We start from the raw sequence: 23,535 nt of genomic DNA, 5'->3' as shown, positions 1-23,535 counted from the left end.
AACGAGCTCAAACCCTGCTCTAACAAACACTTTGACTTTTCTCCGTAAGAAGAGGGACTACTCGGCACACTTTGGTGTGTTTTTGTGACAATATTTCAGCAGGTTTTGGTGCAACTGCTACCTGTTTTTAAACTGTTTTGCTCGGGATCCCGCGCATCTTCTACCCCGTGATATCAATTTCCTCTACCTATCCACCGCACCCAAGCCAGGGGTAACTGTAAGTAAATTACTTTATCAAACGGATATTGAATGAATTACATTTACAAGAGAAAACCCGATGTATCATTGCAACTGTCGCAGGAGAGGGGTTTAATACGGAGCACCTTATGAGGTCAATTTCTCAGGAGAAATAGTTACAATGATAAAGTTGTAAATCACTTTAGACGCTAACCAGGCGGGTCAAATATATTGACTCTCATCAAGCATTAGTGATATTTGACGTTTATGTTGTTGGTGTGCCTCAGGTCGGGCAGACATGCTGTAGAAGTGTATCTATACTGAGACATCGGAGTGGACCTGAAGTTTGCGGTGCGCATGAGTGGGACCATGCAAGGACAACACGAGAGAGGACTGAAGAACCTGAGGTGAGCGGGGCATTTTACTGCAAATCATCTCCATATATTCATAAATTAGCAGCATTATTAACACTGTCATTTGTTTGACTACAGGCTGCTGCTTCTGTGTCTTTTCATTGCCACCCTCGCCTCTGGAGTGCACGCGGTAAGTTTTATCCCCCTCGTGTTTTTAATTTTGTTTTGTTGTTTTGCTTGTAAACTTTCACTTGCAAACTGATTGATAATGAAGTTATAAAACGTAAACCTGAACGTGTCTCCGGGCTGGGTTTGAATCTGGGAGCTGCTTGGCAGATGCCCATGCAGACCGTGGGAGTGTCTGTTTTGGGAGGTTCTCCTGTAGGAGGGTCCTTGGCTTTGCATGTCGGTAAAAAACAGCATGTTTAAATGTTGTGAAATGGCTCATGTTGAAATGCCAGTGGTTTAAATAACGACATTCTATTTGTTTTGCAAACTGGATAAACAGAAATGAGCTATCATAATAAGGCTAGAATTTAGCTTTGATTTGCTTGACCTTTAACCTGGCAGTGATTGAAAGGTGGGGTCATGACCTCTGAAGGCATGACAACAAAATGCTGATCTTTATGACTACAAATGTGCCTTAATGGGCTAATATGATACAAAATAACTTCTTAATGAGAAAGGCATGCTCCACATTATTTTATGTTTGTATGTGTCAGTCTTTCGGTCAGTGTTTAAAGAACAAGACTTACATTATAAAAAGACAATACAGTCTTCACTTATGTCTGCATGGTGGCCCTTAAGTTCATTTTGGCATTTATGTAATGGATTGATATACGTAGTTTCTGTCTTGAGCACATTTTAAGAGATTGCTGATCATATTGTGCATGAATTAATCAAAACCAACAGCCTAAGCTATGAATCCATACAGTATGCATTATGAAGAACCATACTCATGATTTGGAGGTTTTCGTTGTTCAAATCTTTCTTAAATCAATTCTCACGTGGACATGTGATATTGGTTCTTTAATCATTCCCCCTGTTCACACTGACCATAAGGTGACCCATCAATTTACTTTAGGAAATGGGTTCAAAATGCACAGTCCTTAATCCAAGAGCTGTCTTAAATTCAGATGAAGCTAATAAACATTTTAGCAGTCTTAGTTAGACAAATCCAATGAGTGTATTCCAAACCTGCAATCTTATCAGTGTGGGATTCAGTCTTTTTGTCCATGGAAACAATAAGAGGACATTTTGTAACAAAGAAAATGAAACTTGCACAACCATTATACAATTGCGCTACATAATATATTTCCTTGATTACAAACTCAAGGAAAGATTCACCATCATGAGGTCCTGCTGAAAATGGTTGGTGAGAGGTCAAAGGTCAGGTCCCTTCAGCAGCCCAATGTGCTAATGTCCTAGATCTTGATACTTTACCTCTTTCAACTGACGTGTAATCTGTCTAAAGGTATGTTAACACTGGATTGATGACAAGTGCTGTCCCTAACAAACCAACTCTGACAGGTGCAAAAATGTAATCCAAAAAGCACAAATAAAATTATAAATAAATCCTTTGGACTAAACCGTCCTGTTCATGTAAATTGACTTATTATGTTTCCCTATATGCATAAAAACTCAGTTTGAATTCAAGTTAAAGGAGACCTATCATGCTATATTTGAATAATATATTGTAGGGCCATACCTATATAAGGTATATTTATACATTTTCTTTTTCAAAATACCAAACAGATCATGCATTTTAGTCATGCCTCATTTCGCTCTATTTTCCTCTCCTCCACCCTGTCTTTGCATGTGCTGCAGCTGACCACGCCCCCCTGCAAAGGAGGGGGCCGAGTTACGANAAGCCTTTTTGCCATTTTTAAGGGTATGGTCTTATACTTTTTATCAGCAGTTTTCCATATATTGCCTACTGCTACATGTGTTGCATTTTGCAGCAGTTTTTAATATCATTGTATTTAAGTAGCCTAGTTTTTGTTCTTCCTATGAATGTGGCAGNAGGGGAATGAGAGGTTGCCGTGGCATGATAACAGCATGGTAACATGACGCTCGTAACTCGGCCCCCTCCTTTGCAGGGGGGCGTGGTCAGCTGCAGCACATGCAAAGACAGGGTGGAGGAGAGGAAAATTGTGCTGCAGCTGACCACGCCCCCCTGCAAAGGAGGGGGCCGAGTTACGAGCGTCATGTTACCATGCTGTTATCATGCCACGGCAACCTCTCATTCCCCTGATTGGTGCAGACTTGGCCATATAGGCGGAGCTCCCCGTCACTGACGTCACACTATTTTCAAATCTGTATCAGATCCGTTAAAGCCCCGTTTTTAGAGATTTGGGTATGGAGGAAAAGAGAGAGGGTTGTGTTTTCTGACACTTGGTGAGTTCCCTGACACATCGGGGACACATATTCATGTATAAAAGACGTACAAAGGTGCATTTTGCATGATAGGTCCCCTTTAAAGAGAGAATACAGAAGAGAATACCAATAAAAATGGTCCTTCAATAATTAATTAATCTCTTTCTCTCTCCTAACCTACTGACTTTGCATGACATACTTTATTTTTCCTTACATCAACCTAAAAAATGTTGGCTTGATGAAAGGAAATAAGATTGCACATGTGTCCACTCTTTATGTGTTTGTGAGCATGCAGCATGCAATTGTGTTTTTTGCTTTTGTTGTTTGTTGCAACTTGTAACAACATCAGATGGCCATTGGTCTGGTCAGACATTTGAAATCATATTTTAGGCTCTCGGATAAACCTTTTTTTTTTCCTCGGGTGTAATGAAAAGGCCCATTGTCTCTTGCTTTTATCAGATTTGGTCAAACCTTAATTAAAAGCGTGTGACCCGACTCAGCTCCCCTGTGTATTGTGCAGCTTTGCTCCAAGGCGGTGATACTGGAAGACAGAAGTCTAATTTTAGTTTGGCAACATCCATGTGCTCTGTGCAGGCTGTTAACTGTCAAATGAAGAAACAGCTCTTATTGATCACACAATTACTTAAGTTACAACAAAATAGATTCAGTTGTCTGAGTCTATGTTAGTCTGAGTGTGGCTACAGTACAACCAGCATATACATTTTTGGTGAAACACCTACATCTGTACTCATTAAAGAAGCTGTTGAAAGGGTAATAAGGTTCTTGTTTCAGCTGTTATGAGCTCTGAGAAATGAGGTAGTGATTTTAATGTCAAAAGGGAGACGAAAGCAGTTACCAAAACTCACTCTCTGAAGTTTCCCATCTGACACAGAATTTCTGAAGCCGCTTCCCAGGAAATGTGTTTCTGTGTAATATCAAATCTAAATCTGACCCACGGGACAGTTTCAGTACTTTGAACCAGACCCCAGCCTCTCTGTAGGATAAATGTTTCCCACCATCCGTCTCCACCTCATGTTTTAGATTTAGAATTACACTTCCTATTGAAAGTATATTTCTCATGTGAGATTTAATTAGTGTCACCCTCCTTCTCACTCTGCCATAGTGAGATTCACCTCTGTGATTAGGACTAGAAACTAGAAATTGCATGTTGTTAAAGCACATTGGTGGGAAAATGTGTTTGCGTCTGTTTTCCGAACGTTAAGGCGGGGTGCAAAGGCAACCTTTATGAAGAGAGGGCTTACGCATTTACCACTTAAATGTGGGGATAGCACTATTCATCAGAACATATTTTCTTTCCTGGAAGGCATTTAGAGTGTTGTAAACATAAAAGAGTGAATCAAAGAAAAGGGATTGAGCAACCCTGATTGCTTTCCCATCTCAGCACTGCTGGCCATCACAGTGTGAAGTGGGTGTGAATGTCTAAAAGGTCAGTTTTTCGGAAAGTTACGAAAAGCATCCTACCCATTTTCAATGTTGGAAAAGTTCAAGTATTATGGCTTTTCCAATAAAGTTTAATCATCTGACACACAGTTTTTACTGAGTGTACTGCCACCTGAAATTCCTCAGTGTTCACCAATTGTTGTTCCTGAAACTGACAATTGTTGTGCATACTAAGCATGTTTTTTATAGTTAATCAATTTGCAGAACATTTAATTCATAAACCAATTTCTATTAAATTCCATTAAAGTGTCCCATTGCTTCAAATGTCTTGTATTAGACCAACACAAATGTATTTGGTCACATATATGACAAAAACATTTATCATCTCCTGAAATTTGGCAAACCGGAATTTTCCAAAATCACTGAAATTCAATGTGTTCTTTCATAAATGACAAGCTTATTAACCCACCTTTTAAGTGTGTCGCTCATATCTCTAAGGTGTCACATTAAAGGGCCTTGGCCACAGTTTATTCGCTATATCAGAAGATTGTCTTTTCTGGATTTCCTGCTTTTTATTTTACATGACGAGGCAAGACTAACATTTCAAGTAAAACAACTTCTATTCATGTGCACTCCGCTTCATGAACATGAAGCACACAAAAACTGTTTATCAGTGTCCATTGACGGAGGAAGGAAGGCTCTTGAGGCCGTAATGTTAACAGGATGTTTCATATAGGACCCTTTGAGAGGCTCTTATTCTTGTGTGTTTGAGAATATATTTCAAAATGTCTTTGAGCGTGGTTTAAAGAGGGGATGATGCTGGCTGAGGTTTTCCTGAGTTGTGGGAATCCGCACTGCGACCATGGAAGAGATGTTTTTGGCTACAGATGTTTTACAGTACCTGAAACCCCAGCAGCAACATCTGCTTTTGCAATTACTAGCTAAGTGGATGATCGTGATAAATGTTTTTTCTGCATTTGCTTTGTACTTTTCTGGCAAGTTTCACATTGAAACTACACAGACAAACTTATATCAAACTGCGTATGCTATAAATATTCCTAAGAAAATAGGAAAAATATGCAAATGATGGAAATGCAGTTTACTTGGTTAAACATCTGTGCCGTTCATTTGGGAAAAATAACAAAGCATAAGCCTAAATGTAATTGAGTGCTGTGTGATGGGGTCAGTAATGGAAAGCCGACACGTGACTGACCTTTTTGAATTTGATTGTTTTATGTTTGAGGAAGACGTGTGTCCGGGGCGAGGGGGAAGATGTCTGCCTGTGATAAGGATAGAAAAATGTCCAGAACATCCCGCCAAAATAGTGGCTGTGATATAGAGAGTGCCTGGCTGTAACAATCAGGGGAAGAGTCCATTGTGCTGTGCTGCAGGAAGCCTCAGATGAGAAGCCCATGTGTGGGGCTTCCCTGTCACTGGTGTGTGCCAGCAATAATGTGTGTGTGTGTGTGTGTGTGTGTGTGTGTGTGTGTGTGTGTGTGTGTGTGTGTGTGTGTGTGTGTGTGTGTGTGTGTGTGTGTGTGTGTGTGTGTGTGTGTGTGTGTGTGTGTGTGTGTGTGTGTGGCGACAGGCATTTTCCACTGAGGTGTTGCCCTCACCTCAGAGACCGACCTCTCTGACCTTTCTGCATTTTTACTGCCTAACGATTGTGTGGATGCACGTGCATGCATGCTCCCACGTGAATGGATGTACACTGTGCGTGTCTTTTGTTTCGCTTAAGAATTGTTTCCTCAGGAACAGCTGTCTAAAATGGGTCTTTGACTTGGTGATTATTTGATAAGTCTCTGTGGTTTTAGCATTGTAATGGTTAAGAAAGGCTTGGTGTGCTTGGCTGTTTGCCCCCATTTCGATATAAAATGCCTTCTTAAACAAGCACACATGTACAATGTTGAACAATGTTAAAAGCAGATGAGTAAAACGTCAGTAAATGTGCATGAGATTTGTTTATATTGGCACTCCGAAAGATGTCTTGAATTAGTCACCCAATTTGCTCTCCGTCATTGTCAGGATGTATGAGTGTGTGCCCCTACATTTCTCACGTGCTGTGTGTGGGGGCTTTGTTTATCTGTGGGGTAAGTAAAGTTTGGTTACATGGAAAAAATCATGGGCTTAGAGAAAATAGACTATCCAGAGAAGCTCTCCAAACAGGAAAAGGAAACAGGGGGAAGTTAAATGTGTGTTAAAAGAGTTTCTTTACAACCCTACTGGACCTCACATAGTTCCACTTCTCCAGTGAGTTGGACAGTATATTCACAATGTAGACTCTGGTTCATACTGTACATGAGAAAGAGAAGGAAATATATATTAGATGTCTAAGGGAATGATGGCAGCCAATGTTCTGTCTCTGTTCTGGTCTCTCTCCAGATACCTTTACTTTTAAACTTAACTTTAAATAAACTAAGTCTAGAGTGTTTATTAGTATATACAGTTCATATTTTATTTTGAAAGTATTCTCATGGGCTTATCAGTGGATTTTTCACGATGCCGTGTGGTCTCTGAGGCTAAAGGGTGGTTATAGTCATCTTTGTACTGTCTCCATCAGTTATTTTCTTAGCACTCATACATCAAAACATATAATTGTATTTTTCTTAGCAGTTATAACGATGTGAAAGTAATATAAGAGTTCAATATCCCATGGCAAAGGAAGGTTAGAATACCAGTGTTTTGATTGTGCATAATCACCCTTTATGCTTCATTTGCTTCCTAAGTCATGTGTGACAGCCAGCAGTACCACTGCCCTGCTACAGTACTGTATGTGAACAAACACACACACACACACACACACACACACACACACACACACACACACACACACACACACACACACACACACACACACACACACACACACACACACACACGCAACTAACAACTTTCATTATCTATTTATTTTACTATTGCTGGATAGCTTTTTGAAATGATCAATAAATGAATCACATTTGTATTCTTGAATCTCTGGGTGCATTAAGCCATTGTGTATAATGCTACAATATTGCTCATAATTGTTGTCAGGTTGGATTTTTACTTAATTTCTACATCACTCTTATCAATGTGATGTGGTATGATGAAGTTTATTTGCTTATCATTCCCATCTTGATTTTAATCTGCATTAACTTTAAGAAATGAACATCATCACAATACACTATATCAATGCATTAGTACATATAAGGATTTCATCTATATTGCCCACATATACTATGAAGTACATACAGTACCTACCTTCTTACTGTGGGTATTGTCCACAGTATTGATGTATGACATGTCTAATTTATGTAATGTAAAGCGCTTTGAGCGCTAAAATAAATGCCATGAAATATTTGTATTATTACTTCAAACTTGGAAACACATGCCCATACGTATTTACCCTTGACTTTATTTCTTAGATTGGAATTTATATAGTACAATTTATACAAATATTTAATCCATTTTGATTGAAGTTGTTTATACATGCAACTTTGTTTAAGCATTTTTTCAAGCATCTTTTCTACCTTTCTCCTCTGAACTGTAAATCAGGGCTTTGTTTAAATTGTCATTGCTGTAGTAAGGTCTTGCAGTCCAACCTGACTTTTCTTTGACTTGGAATGAAGTTTGAAAGTAAACTCTTCGTGGACGTTGTCTTTGTGAATTCCCTATACTCTGTACATACCCACCCGTGTCATTTGCCCTTCCTCCATCTCACAGTGATTAATGGAGGGACACAGGGGTCCCATCAGGCCGTGCAGAAAGAATTCCTCTCAGTGCTCCCAGGCTTCAGTCTGCACAGCTCCATCCCTCACTTCCTTTTATAGCCTCGTTCTGCCCCAGTCTACTGTCCCCTCGCTCGCTCTCAATCTATCTCTGAAAGGGACACTTGGCAGACGTTGTGTCCTCCCTCTCTTTTACTCTACTTCCCTCAGCTTGTCTCCTTCACATTTCAGCTCCCCCTCCCCTCCCTCGTTCTACACGTGCGTCTCTGCTCGTCTGTCTCTCCTCAGTAGAGGTGAGTTTCTCAGTGAGCTCAGACGGAAGGATTGTTTCAGCTGTGTTTACACAAAGGCCATACGTACTCTTACAAAATACTCTCCACTTGTTAGATTATGTGCCGGTTGGTCCAACTGGTTTCCACACGGTGATTACATTCCTGAAGTCATCTGTTTGAATTTTATTTATGGGTACTTATTTTGGTGATGCACTTAATGTATTCATATCTTGTGGTATGTAGGTCCTCCATAACGACACAACTTTATCTATTAAGAACATCGCCATTCACTGATCTCTCTGTCCGGCTTTACACATGTTTCATCTGGACCAGAGAAAACCACATTTCCCTCCCAGCTGTGGCCTAATTGATTCGAGTGAATTATTTCTTGTCATGGGAAGAATGTTAACAAAGTTAAGTACGCACTTTGTGATAACATGACCTTGTCAAATGTCCCCGTCTCTCTCTCTCTTACCCCTTATCTGTCTTGTCCTTTTTTTTTTGAAGGGTTGGCAATGTCAGCCCCAGCCTGTGCCAATTTGCTCCAGACAAATATATCTCCATGACAATATGTTATAGATTGATATGACATTGTGTAGGCTAATGATAGCGATGGTACCAAGTAGATGCATCCTTATAACTTCAGTGATCCTCTGACTTTCCATCTACTGCCACCATGATCCCTTGAAAACTTTTGGATTGTAATAACTTTAATGATCCCATAGCTTTTCAGTTAGAGCAATAAATACCAATGAACAATTTATTTCATTCAAAAAGTCACAATTTTGGCCTTCTTCTGATGACACTGTCTGCTCATTGATAGAATAGCAGACGTGACAGTTCTCAGGCCTCTCAGGTGTCCAGTTTCTCACTGAATGGATCCTCCCGTCTGGATGTGATGGATCATCAAGAAGAGGTTGAGGAGCAGGGCCGTCAACATAACACGCTTTGACAGGTTGGACTGTTAGCACAAGATCCAGAATGGTTCTAATCCCACCTCAATTTGGCTCAGACTGTAGCAGGAAGCATAGATTAGAAGTGTGTCCCACTGGGAAACTGAGTTGGGATTCGTTGTGACCTTAGGCCAGTTAAGGAGAAGGGAGGTCCAGCTGTGTCAGGCCCAGGGCAGAAACCAGAGCTGTGTTTATACTGGAGCCCAGCCAGAGGAGCACCACGGGAGTTTCTGCTCTGCCCTGCTTCTAGTTCATGTTCTCCTTTAAAGTCATGTCCTTCTCTCTCAACAGTTCCTTCTCACAACTTAGCTCTATATATTTCAATTTGTAGCTACATAAATCATACAGTGCACACAGTTGGATCTTTTGCGTAGATCTGTGGATATGTCTTAAAGTGTTGAGTGGCTCTCCATAGCTGTTCCACAGGAATGTGAGAAATCATACCTTGATATGTTTATTCTCACAGCTGTTAGCATTAAGAACTTTGTTTTAGAAATTGTATAGTTCATTCACTAACTCTTCCCTTCTTTTCCTATTTTTCTTTCACTTGTCCGTTTGTTTAAAAGTACTTGTCTTGGGGTGTTCCTTTGAGTGCGTACTCAACTTTCCAACAGGATGTAGATGGTGTTTGACAGGAAGCAGAGTGAGCTGTAAAGACGTGATGGTGCAGACAAGCTTTACTGAATATCAAGTAGGAATTCTGTGAGATTCATAATGGCCGGCACAAGAACTTCCCTTATCAACATAATGGGGGGCCTTTGGGACAACTGGTGTTATATCAAGACATGCCTCAGTAATAAAATCTAAGCCAAGACAAACATTTTCATGTTTGATGTTTTGCTTTCCCGGCTTCTGTGTGTGTATGTGTTTCTAACCGTTTTGTAAGTGCGTTTGTTTAAAAGTTAGAATTTGATTATTTGATTCAATTCTGTGTGAGACTATTGCCGGAAGCTGAATCTGCACAAAAAGTATAAACTCCCCCTTTCTACACGCTAGCCAATATAAAAGAAAAATTGATTTTTAATCTCAATGAGACCTATCCTTGTTAAATAAAGGTAAAATAAAAATATATAAAATAAGGCGTTATAAAAGAGTTATTAAAAAAGTTTGTATTTCAGTACTGTACTAAAAATAAAAAACTTGAAAAGGCATTAACATTCATGCAATACATTCTGTGTATTGATAGTTGAAATAGTAAAATCACTATTCATCATTTCATATACTATGCTGTATCTGTAAAAATGTTCCTGACATTTCTTACAGCCCAGATTCTCATAGCAAGACAGCAAAAATGAGCAGCATTGTATTGTAGACAGACATTTGCAGTTTTATGTTTATACCTTTCTACTCAGTCCCATGACGGACAGACTTGCTTCTTCTCCTTTTATCAAGAAAATGTCCTCACACATACTCTTCCTTTTTCACGTAGGCAACAGGGAGGCTAGGGAAGTCATTTCAATATATGTTCAAGATCTTTATCAATTGTACAAATGGGGATCAAGCCTGAGGCCATAAGGACTTGACTTATTGTTTTTTATTATCACTTTCGTAAGTTAAAGCTGTGTGCATGGGATGTAAAATACTTGTAACTATCATTTTTAAAGATTTAAGTAACTTGCTAACAAATGTCATTATAGGTTTGTCCATATTTGGCCATAAACTAAAGTAGTTATTCAGATGTTAACTCTGGCCTGCATGCTTACAGCGAGTCCTAACAGAGATCGTTCTCAGCTGGTGAAGGGAGTATCACACACCCAGTGCAGATTGAGTCTCACAACTGACATTAAGATATACTGCAGATACACATCAAACAGCATGTTTCCATTACAAATGAGTGTTATACGTACAGAAACTCCCCTTCTCATAGTTTCTTGTTAAAAGTGGCCAGGTGTTTCAAATTCAACATGTTTGCACTTTCTCATCATTAGTGTGAGGAAAGGATGCTGCAACCTTGGAACATTAGTAACCGATGAAATACAGTGTATATATTTACACACAAAGAAATACACATTTTTTATGAAAATGGTTCCACTTAAGCAAACACAAAGTGCCATGAAAGTGCCCCCTACTTCCTTTTTTGGTATGAATATATACCAGTGTAACCAACAAATGTGAGAAATTAAATGACAGTGGTAGTACAACCAAACATAAATGGGATGTAAACGCCAATGCAGTTGCCCGACTGGAAAACACTTTTTAGTTGTGTTCATTGATACCCAGTTTATGAAAGACAATGTTATTTGCACGTCTGCCACTAAAAGCACTGCATTTTTTTATGTACCGTCTTTTAATTATATTAAAAATATTTCATTCAGCCTGCGTAAATAGGCTTAAAAACTCCATTGGCCATTCACTGCTCATTGTAAAGCAGATTGCACTGAGCCGCACGTCAGATAAGCATACTGTATGAACACATTTTTTTCATATAACTCCAACGCTTCAGTGTCAGGATCCCATGGGTTTTCAATGAGTCCGAAGATGTCAGTCATGTTAGTCATGTCTTTTGAAGTTAGTCGGCGATGGCAGCAGACCTCCGATGGCTCAGTTTACCAGACAAGTGGTTGTAGAAAGCAATTGGCGTCCATCAAATTGATGATGGGATCAAGCATTCCTCTTGGCCACGGTCAAAGTGGAAAGGCCACAGGTCAGATCCTTTATAAAGGATGAACATCAGCCTCTGACAATCCGCCCACAGATCAACCACTTGTTATGGTCACAAGTTTCCTTGTAGTTGGATTTGGTTTCTGTTGACTCTGGTAGCCTTCAGAGCCTTCATTACCGGTTCTTTCTCCCTCCTCAGTTTCCTCTGTCCTCCTTATAGGCTGAGTTACTGACGGGTAGAAACCATGTCACCACCTATCCCAGATCAAACATCCTGACCTGCAATAGTCTGTGATCTCTGTTCATTTGATACCTCAAACACAAGGTGGGGTCTCACACAAACACTGTTTATGCTTCACTGTTTCGTTTCATGTGTGAAAACTGAGTAACCATCTCAAAATAGGCAGTTTGTCAATTCCACCACCTTGGGCTCAGAGTGATTCTGTTACAAGATATATTCCTGTGGCCTCACAGTTTACCTGTAAATGATTTGATGTCTAAGCAACAGCGAGTAAGAAATACTATCCGTGTGACAAAAAGAGTGTTAAAATTGGCTGTGGTCTGCAAACAAGTAATTGAGGTTTTAGGAGGAAACTGGAGATGTTATCTAAAATGTGTCCTTCTGTGTCTCAACAACGTCACTCCTTTCAGTCAAGGTCAGCACGCACATTTCTGAATTATGTTTTTAGATTATTAATCTCTAGGTATCGCGGGATGTTTAAGTGAGTAATACCATGATAGATGTGGAATGTACAGCTGCGTGTCAACATCATGGACTCCCGTCTTTTTTTGTGTTTTATGCCCTGTTTGCCATTTGCAAGACGAGAGGCAATGAGTGCATTTTCTAAATTCCATTCATGGTTGTTTTATGCACTAATGTGCATTACATACGTTTTAAAATATACATATGAAATACATTTCAAAGGTTTTTGACTCTAATTATTTTAGTCATCATCATGCAGGTTCCTTATTGCTCTGGAATACCATAAACCTTGTGCTTTGGGTGTCTTGGTTTTAGTAAGTGCTAGCTGAAGGCCATTGCCATACTTTTTGCCCATCTCAAATCCTTCCTTATTTCTTTGCATGTGTATTTTAGTTTTTCAGTCTTTTAGTTAAACATACTGTCAAGCTGTGTTGATATTTGCTACATTTGACATCATCCAGAAGTGCTAGGAAGTGGTCATGTCTGCGGTTAACCTGCTGTATATATTACAGTGACTCACTCTGACCACATACAAATCCACAAGCCAACCATCATCATGTCTGCATGTAGTTTGGTCATCCTTTGTATTTATCAAGGCAATTATACACATCAGAGAAATCCAAGCTCACTGCATCATCCATTAACCCTACCTACATAGGTCTTTAAAAGTCAAAGTCTCTCCAAGCATTATTATCAAAAATGCATTTATGAGTACCAGCAGGAAAGAAAAAAATGAGCGTGAGAAAGAGTGCTGTTGACCCAGCTGGATTTATTTAATTTACTGTACATTGAAGGACATTGTGAGTGAGGCTCCAGTGCAGCCATAAAGAACAGGGAGGCAGCAAAAACATATTTCCTCATTAAGAAAAGCATTAATCTGACCACTGTCTCCTGAAGACCTTGAACTATTCTAAAAACTCAAACTCCAGGTTATCTTTATCCAGCACTTTGACAGGAAAAACTGATTAAGGCAGGTAGCTGTTAAAAATAAATATACATGTGAACTGTTTGCCTCTACAGTAGACGCCCCTACTCATTAAACATACATTGACAGACATAGATACAGTATCAGTAACAGACATCTATCATACAAATGTGACCTCACTGGCTCTATTTTCACAGACTGATATAAATCATAAATATTGACTTATTCTATTACAGTTTTATTTGCTCTGGGTAAGCTGAACCCTCTGAACTTTATGATGGCAAATAAGTGTATTTCTCTAAATGTGGTGTGTTTCTTTAAGGGACAAACAATCCTTAATTGTTTTCCACAATAATGCTTATTTTGTTCTTGTGGCTATGCTTATAGCAATGGATAAACTAATATACACCCTCCAGACATACTTTAAAACTTGGGAACTTGGCAAGAGAGTAATAGGATTTTTTTGGCTCAGGAGACACCATGTAGGCTCTTAGGGGAAAACAGCATATTGTTTCTCTCCTAATTTTCTAATCTGTCTTCCAAGGAATGTTTTTATTTCTCTTTTAACATTCATGTGTGGTCTGAGTGGTTTACAGGTTCATTTATATAAATGAAAAGTGGGTGGCTTTTTGTGGAAAGCATGTTTACATTTATGCACATGATTGCAATTTTGAAGCATAGCAGATGACTGTAGTGGCAGTCCAGACTACTGAAGGTAGTTAGCAGGACGAAAAAGATGGTCAACACCGGGGAGCCCTAATGTAAACTAGATAAAGAGACAAATGAACACAGCTAACTGGGGTTTGCTACCTGGTTTGTCGTTTTAAATGATATACACCGTGGTCTTACAATTTTCATAACAAAGTCATTGGAGTGAGTTATAATCTATACTTTGTATTTCAAAATGTGAGAGGTGGGCATGAATAATCACCAGCAGACATCTAGCTGTATCTTCTGGTCTCTATGGCTTACAGATTAAGTCTGTTTTAGTCTGTTTTGCATGTTGAGAATCAGGATTGGTCCTCTTTCACTACATCTTACAACAATGGTGTCAAATGTATGACACATCTGTAAGACCCTATGGGGTGTCTCAATTCATGCGGTATTTCTCTTTGTTGCATTTAACAGTACGTTTGCATTAAAGGGATTTGTAGTTCTTCATCTGATCTAACCATTTATCATAATTATCGTGCTGTGGCTCTGCCTTGTTTCAATACTACAAGACATGGTCCCATAGATTTGATGATACAGGATAAATAAACTGACATATCAATGAGTTAACAATCCATCTAACTTCAAGCTAACTGTCTCTTTTTTCGTTTGTAATAAGTCAGTGTGAACAAATTTGTTTTATTTTCTTTCACACTGACAAAAAAGTGATCAGTGGGTCATTGTGACTGTGGGTGGAGAAAACAGGATACTGTAGCACATTCCTATTGTCCTTTACTAAAACAGACATCATCTATTTTGAACTTGTTAACTCTAAAGTGTAATTCATGACGCATAGCACAATCATTTGTAATTGCCTTTATGGGAGCCATTCCTTTGTGATTCTTTCCAGAGCAGTCTATTGTCTGGGTTGCGGACTTCCACCTCGACGTGGAGAAAGGTCACGCTATGACTCTCTTACATCCTTATTGGGATGACATGACCTTCTCTACTTGAAACTAAACATAGAGGTATTCCCTAAAGAGGATGCTTGGATATACCATATTTCAAAGCATCAGGATATAAGTAACAAATGCTGTCTAAGGACAGAGTAAATCTGCCACCATGGCATGTAGGCTAAATTAAACCCATCACTTCATGTCTATATCAAACATTTGAAAGGATCCCCTCAGATCCTCTGGTAGTTAACCAAGAAATGCAGCCTTGTGCATTCCATAAAAGAGAGGAAGAGGGTCTTTTTGTTGTGGAGATAGGGGATCATTAAAGGACGACGTCTCCATAGTCAAAGAAGGTCTTTGTGTGCTAAGAGTGTCTGAATGTGGCCATTGTAAGAGAGTCTGCTGGGATCTCTGCTGTCAAAGTGAGGAGGGGGAATTATTCTGATTCTTTCTCTGCATATTTGTTGCCATTGTGGCCATAAAGTGGCCATTTTGATTTTGTATTTGTTTAAGAAGGGAGGGTATTGAAGCATTTGCTATGGTATGGCTTAGTAGGTGGAGCACTGTGTAGGCAAACACAAAAGAGAGACGTCATCTCCGACTACATGGAGCCTTAGCATGTCTAGTCAAAGTTTCACTTATACATTGTAATAGACAGCCACTAACGGAGCTTTGCACCCAATCCCCTTAACCAGCCATTCTTAAAGTATGTCGCACTCTCGAGCCGCAAAATCATTTACTATAAGTTTTCAAATGTAGCTGTATCATTTTAAAGATTATACCTACAGATGGAGTCTAGATGTGACTCTTACACCCTACCATGTTAGCTGTTGGCCCTTATGTTTGTGACACACAGCAATACAATTGTTATTTTATGTTAAAACACTTATTGAAAGTCAGCTTTGCAGTGGTAATTTTAAGTGTCTGGATTTATTTTTGAAAGTTTTGCATGTGAGAGCGTGTGTGTTTCATTAGTAATCTCTCTCAGACTCAATGAGAGAGTTCAATGGAATATTTTAATTAGGTTTCCAGTCCTACATTCAAACCGTGCTGGGGGTTTAAGCAGTCACTGATTAACCCAACAATCTATTTTAAGAACATTTGGATCACTGATTTGCAATGTATCGTGGGTTAAGGTGCGGTTTTCAACAGGTTTGTTTTGCTACAGTTTTGTCAAGGCTGTTTCTGCTTCTAATGAGTGACAAATGCTGTCACGGCAAAGAATCCAGAAGCAAACTTGGATTTTGCATGTGATTTTGATTTGAAACACCACATGAACACAAACGTTGCCCAAGACGCCGTTCTGTTTTCATGAATGTCTCCAGCTATCTCCGCTAGCTCGGGGTCTCGAGACCTCTGACCTGCGGGTTGGGAAACCCCATTTGTGTGACTGCTGTCCTTGATCATGTCATGAACCCGCTGAACCCTGTGGACGTGTGTGTGTGATTGTCGTGTCGAGCACAGAACAGTCTGTGATGGTGGGTGGTTTTGTTGCTATGCAGACCTCTAAAGAAATATAGTCCCCGTCACAGGCCGGTCCCAGCCCATCTGATGAATAGCATTTTTATGCACATCCATTATGTCTGGACGCGCGTCATGAGTCATTGAAGCCACATGCAAAACATCCTCTTTGCACACAAGACCACTATACACAGCAGTGCAGACAATTCTAAAACAATCTTCCACACATAAACATCAAGCGTATTCACATACACCACAGTGTACACAAACACAGCCGGTAACACCTACAGTAAACAACAGTTTATCCCACACCCTGTGCCATCTAATGCACAAAGAGGAAAGTAGGCTACAACAGCTGGACTTATCTCTACTGTATTCTTGTAAATTGAGTGGAAAGCGAATAGTTTTACGTTTCCTGTATACAGTATGTGACATATATACCATGACTTCCTATAACCCAGCTCTAACGTTCATGTTGTCTGTTTTTTTGTCTGACAGGGTGGGAAGAAGCACAGTGGCCCCTGTGGAGGAAGAGACTGCAGCGGAGGCTGTAAATGTTTCCCAGAGAAAGGTGCCAGGGTAAGTCCAAACTGTAACTACTGTTCCCTCTCTATCTATCACCATCTTCCTTAACCCCTGTGTCAACCAGCTCTTCCTCTTCAAACTAGGTCATGAGTACATGTGATGTTTTCAAAATGCCTCTGCCAAATGCAATTTCAATACCTTGGTTGCTAAGAGTGCAAACCTTTCTCTAACTAGCTGAAACAATGGCTGTAGTCATCAAATAATTCTACCTAATCTTATCCCTGACCACCAGGGAGCATAGTTGAGTAGTATACACGTTAACTAAATCGGCAACAAAACTTAAAGCCTAAATTACCATAAAATGCTATTTGCAACATAATCAATTATTTTATTTTTATGTTACATGTTTTATGTAAGCCGTCAGAGTGTGCCTTTCCTTAATCACATGATATCTGAAAATAGGTCGAACCGTCAAAGCCCTCACCAGGTGATGTTCTGCAGCTTTCATTTCATACAAAACTTTAGGCTATTTATTAGACCAAACATATTTAAACATGCCTATTCTAATATGTTGACACTCAAAGCTTTTCGAGTAGTTAGGCACTGGGCAACTAGTGAGCTGATATTTTTGTGACCTGTTTTGAAACATGTATATCTTGTGTTGTAACCAATGCGCTGTGGGTCACATGTTAGGAAATTAAAAAAGCATTTATAGAGGGATTGGCACATTGTTGTGGCTTTTTCTTATAATGGTTTTTGTTCTTATAATGATTCTTGTTGACGGAACAAAATATATCAAATGTAGTTGCAAACATCCATCCTTAATTTATTCTCCAACAAACAGCATCATGTGTACTCATGGCCTATTCTAGGAAACAAAAGCATCACAACAGTGCAACATGAAAATGTTATAATGTTGAATGTATGAGTCTGTTTCAGCCTTCAGCCTTATGTAAGACTGTGCTGCTGAAAGTCATTAGTTAGAAATAATTCTCTCACTTCCGTACAGTTTAAGCGATGAAATTCACACCATTAACCCCTTAAAGAGAGGGTCAGAGGGGCAGGTGTGTCTGGAGTGTGGCGGACCCATTAAGCTGAGAAACGAAAGAGAGAGGGACCGAGGGTTTTTAACTCAAGAGACAGACATAGACTAAACACATTGAGATAACAAACTCAGGGAATAACCGGTGTTCTGCATGACTAACGGCTGCTTTATGCTTCAGACACGTGCTGCTCAGATCATCAGATAGCTTTCTGATCGTTGGGCAGGGGGATTCACATCCATAACGTTTTGTAACTTTCAGAATCAGACAGGCAACGCCTACTCTCAACAACATTTGGCCAGACATGTTTAGGAGTGAAAAAACAAACAGGGTTTCATCTGTGACCAAACATGCTTTGAATGAAGAAGTGCTTTCTGACTAACCTTAGTACACACAGGCTTTTAGAGGAGCTGACATACATAAACACCTTAGCTACACTACGCATGCCCTCAGCACTGTGCTGTACTAGTTGACTGAGTATGGAAGAATATCTGGAGAAGAATTGGACTTTAACGTCCATGAAGATCTAACACAAAGAAAAGAAAAACAGTGAGATAGTTATGGTTCCAAGTTGAATCGGGTGCTCTAGGTCTAGTTTTTTATTTTCCTAACTCTTTTTTTCAGGGATATATTTTTACTTTACACCCTTGTCCAGATTTTGGGTCAATACAATTTTCAGATGTCTAGTTAAAATTGAAGGATCAATACGAACATGGATATGACTGAGCAAGGGCGCCGGCAAGGCCAATTTCTATAGGATATTTGTTGTGTTAAAGAACAGTTGCACAGAATACATGTGTAAAATTAATTGACTACAAAAAGCTATCTTTAGAACACCTTGTACATTTGTAAAGCAAATGTATGTTTAATGAGAAACTTTATAGAGTGCTCATAGGAACTATACAAGTCTCAGTTCAGCAGTATGATGTGGTAAACTCAAGGGCAAAAATGGACTCTTATAAAACTCCCCGTCTACCAGTAAAGAGCTACTCCTGAGGGAGACGATCTTTAAAAAAAAGGTGAAGAAAGGAATGGCACTCTGGCATGCGCTGAGAATTTACCAGACCAACTTTACAGTAGGTCTGACCTCTCGGTACAGGAAACGCAGCGCAGCGAGAGGAAGTCCCACATTCCACATCTGAAGGATGCAAAAGTCGGATGACGGGATCAGCACTTAGCAGACCACCATTCTATTCCTTTACCCCCCCCACCTCTCTCGCTGTTCCTCTGCGTCAGCTGGATGTGAAGGAAAGGGTTTTGGTCATTCAGTGACGAAGTGATAACGGCAGTGCCATTAAAGTGAAGGACTTCTAGTCGCAGTCAAACCTTAACCTTTGTTTGTGCTTTCTCTATTAACACAAGATGAAATTGAAAAAAAACAATACTCTTTTTCCTACATCTTTTACACATCCGGTATGCTAATGACGAACTGTAAAAACCTTTCTCGTCCACACTGATTTGGCTATTAAAGCATGTATTACTGTTAAAGATTAGATTCTACTTCCGAGAAACCAGACATGTGGCTATAAATTCCCCTTTGTTTTGGTCTCTCACTTGTTGAGAGACACATTGCGTGCATGTTTAAAATGTTAATTTCCCAAGGCCTAAGATTCTTACGCAAACTTTCCCTCATCAAATAATGTAGTTGTTTGTAAATACAATGGAAACCAAGTTGGATTCTCACAGATTTGTTAATCCCTCTGCTGCCTCTGCTTTACGTCTATCTCCATTCTGTCTTTCCCCTGAGGAGAGTCCTGGCGATGTCCGCTTCACTGAATGGGTCGAGCTGATCCTTCCCAGCTGTCCGGATTGGCTGAGACCTGACACAGCTGTGGCGATTTGTTGATGGTTGTTAATGGGTTAATGTTGTAGTCATGTCAACATCTTGGTCAGGCTACTACGTGCTGCAGGGAGTCTTTAATTTGAGTATTGTCATCACTACATCCAATCTTTTGTTTGCCTTAGCTCTAACATTTCAGCATGTTTTTGCCAATTTTTGTGGTTTTCTGGCCTTCAACTTTGTACCTCACTCATCTTCAGCAGGCAGCTGTTTTCTGCAAAAATATCAAAAAAATGACTGGTCAACAATAGGCAAGGCAAGGCAAGGCAAGGCAAGTTTATTTATATAGCACTTTTCTGTAAAAAAAAAAAATCTGTAAAATACTTTTTAGGAATAAATACAGTAAAAATTATTATATAATGGCATTTTACAACAGGCATTGCAAAGCAAAGATAATAAAATAATACAAATAAACACCACAGGTATACAATACATGTTTAAAAGGCATACTGTAGTTTGAATATGATCATCTCAATTAAAAGCAGCGGCAAAGAGATATGTTTTTAGTCTCGATTTAAAAATAGTAAGTGTTTCTGCAGACGTGCATGATTTGGGTAGNTGGTTCTTCTGGAACAAGCCTGCAAGTCGCCCTATCTGTCATCAACGGCTCGAACACAGTTTTCAAAGGGCATGCCAGAAACAATTTGTGTATCTGCAATATTTATAGGGGGGCAAAAACAACTGATGAATTTATCAATGAAATGATCAAACTCAGGCGAATATTAAACAATGATCCAATCCTGCCTATTTCAGACGCATAACAGCTACTCTGGATGCTTACTATGTTAATTTCTGATTTGATTGATCAGTGTAGTTCTGCTGCTATTTCTGAATATGGTTCATTCAGTATGTGCTTGGGATGCCCATGCCACCACTATCGTTTAATTCACTGCTATTTTCAGGATGGCATTTCTTCCTTCTGGGCCTCTAAAGTCTAACTCCTATTGCTCTTGATTAACAAATAACCCCAGATAAGGACTAAACGCGGGTTGTTGATCCCGCGGATGTGTTGCTTCAGCGATGCGCCCTCTGGTCCGCATCGGCTGGTGTAGTCCTGTGTTTCTTGGGCTGCTCCTGCTGGATGGCAGGCGCGAGATGGCAGACTCTCGTGACTCTGGGATGGGGGCTGCTCCTGAGTGCTATCGGGCCATCTTTTATAGCAATATCAGCCTGAGAGGGATGGAGCGACGTCTTTTGTCTTGTTTCTGCAGGCTCAGAGTCACAGATTATTTAGCATTATAAAATAGTAGATTTAGTCAAATATAAAAGCAAAACTGGCAGCAAAATAAAGTCAGCGTTTGTTCACCTCAAAACATGTTTAACTGTTAAATAACGTGAATAGTAAAAGTAAAGGTGTGTGATTCTTACAATTATGAAAAAGTAAAACAGTTTGCAGCCCTGCATGATGATTAACTTTTATTTATTCTATTGAAAATCCATAAAAGCTCGAAAAAACATTGATTCATGATGTACGAATTATGAGGTCAAAGCATCTCTATGTTTGGAAACATTTTATGAAACAAATTCAAAAGAAGTTACATGTGCACAGCGTCAGATATTAAAGCAGACGGCAAAAATCATTCAGTCATGAGAAAACAATATAAATGTGAAAATAGAAAATAAGTGACATCTGCCACATTCATAGGAAGAACAAAAACTAGGCTACTTAAATACAATGATATTAAAAACTGCTGAGAAATGCAGCACATGTAGTCGTAGGCAATATATGGAAAACTGCTGATAAAAAGTATAAGACCATACCCTTAAAAATGGCAAAAAGGCTTTCTGTCTTTGAACGTGGCACGATTGTTGATAAACCTGCCATCGCTGCCGAGGTTGGACACAGGAATTATTTTATGTATGCACCATGACATCAAGTCAAATTGCTAGTATGTACGAACCTACCTGGAAATAAACCTGTTTCTGATTTCTGATCTGATTCTGAGGAAGACGGTCATTTTACATTTCTTAAAATATCCTGAGGGTTAGAGGATATAAAAGTGAAGACCCCAAAAAAATGTCCACTGCGACAAATGATCCTATCGGTTTTCCGTAAAGACACAGGCTAACCCGGACCCCAAATGAAAGGCGGCACGGATCCTGACTGCAGCCCCAATAACCAAAATAGTTCTCTGTGTTTTTAATTTCTTTTTACTTTAAATGTATGCACCATGACACCAAGTCAAATTCCTCATTATGTGTCAACCTACCTGGTAATACACGATTCAGATTCCGAAAGACGTCATCAGGAGAAGAAGGGCTTATAGAACAAAAAAAAGTATTCGACCATGTCTCCTTACGCGCCAGAAACTTGCCCGGTCTGGACTTGCAAGGTAGCATATAAAATGGACATTGAACGGTGGGAAGAAGGTTTTGTACCCTGGATTGTCCTGATGGCTTCCAACTTTTAGGATAATCCTTATAACCTGTGTCCTTTCTTTCCTCAATGGTTTGAACTGGGTCTTTAATACTATTATTAGCAGAAACTACTCAGCAGTTAATGAACAGTTAAAACAAAAATCCCTTCAATGCCAGCTTAACGAGGCTAGAAGGTTTAACCCGGGGACATGAATATGTTAAAAAGGAAAAAACAGTAAAAATTGAACTGAAGCATAACAAGGCTATAAAGAAAGACCATGTTGAAAACACAGCTTAATAGAACATTTCTTTATAGATCATTAACTATTACAAACATGAATTTAAATCAGAGAAGCAGCATCTCTGTGGCCTCGTGTTGGACATAGTGTGAATGCTTGTTAGGAAAAGTAATAACTGTTGGTCAGATTTTCATTAGAAAGACTCATTAACATATAACAATACAGTCTCAGGACATCAGGAGGAGGAAACAGCAGCTTGGCTCTCAGAGGCTGCAATTTGAGCACTCATGGATTACAACCTCTAGAAAAGGTTTCCCCAACTCTGCACAACCAGTATGGTTTCTCTTCCGTGTGAATAGATGATGTGTTTTGAGTTTATCTGATCTAACAGGCTCGACAGTAACGGTTGCCAGGGTTGCCATTGTCAACCATACCAGGGAAAAACTGTCAACCACTTATTGGCCCTTTGTTGCCATGCCAGTGGCAACCAGTTTTTAGACATAAATAAATAAGGACAGCAAACAGCTAAATGTGGCACCCCATAATAGATAAATGTTTAATTATTTGTTGTTATTAAGCAGTTGATATTTAATTATTGTTGTGACCAGTCGGAACCTGATACTAAAGGACACCTATCATGCTATATTGAAATGATATATTGTTAGCCATACCTATTATAGGTAATTTATAGGTTTCTGTTTTCAAAATACCAAACAGATCATGCATTTTAGCCATGCCTCATTTCGCTCTATTTGCAGGGGGCAGGGGTGTTCGTCCATCTTGCTGGTGGGACTACCGGAGAGAATTGAAGTGCTTGCCTCGACGGGAGGATTGTATTGAATTACAGCAGATGGGAGCAAACGCTTGCCCTCGGGGAGGGAGAAAAAGAGCCACAGCGGAGAATAACAGAGTGCAACCATGGCAAACCATGCGCGGGAAGTCTTCTTCGGCTGCTTTTGTGGCAGGACTGACAGCGCCACTTACAGGCCTGGCATCA

At 39.6% G+C, this 23,535-nt stretch overlaps 1 long non-coding RNA gene across 1 annotated transcript; it reads left to right on the top strand.

Moving 5' to 3' along the window:
- Positions 1-24: 24 nt before the first annotated feature.
- LOC104955104 (uncharacterized) lies at positions 25-17,115 on the top strand. The gene is made up of 4 exons (XR_799426.1): positions 25-217; positions 465-584; positions 669-720; positions 17,032-17,115. It is a non-coding gene; the product is annotated as an uncharacterized lncRNA (long non-coding RNA).
- The last annotated feature ends 6,420 nt before the right edge of the window (positions 17,116-23,535 follow it).

Source organism: Notothenia coriiceps, unplaced genomic scaffold (assembly GCF_000735185.1).
Source record: "Notothenia coriiceps isolate Sejong01 unplaced genomic scaffold, NC01 NC01_scaffold00024636, whole genome shotgun sequence".
Taxonomy (NCBI): Eukaryota; Metazoa; Chordata; class Actinopteri; order Perciformes; family Nototheniidae; genus Notothenia; species Notothenia coriiceps.
The sequence above is the reverse complement of the archived record's forward strand: the minus strand, read 5'-3'. Positions and strand labels throughout refer to the sequence as shown.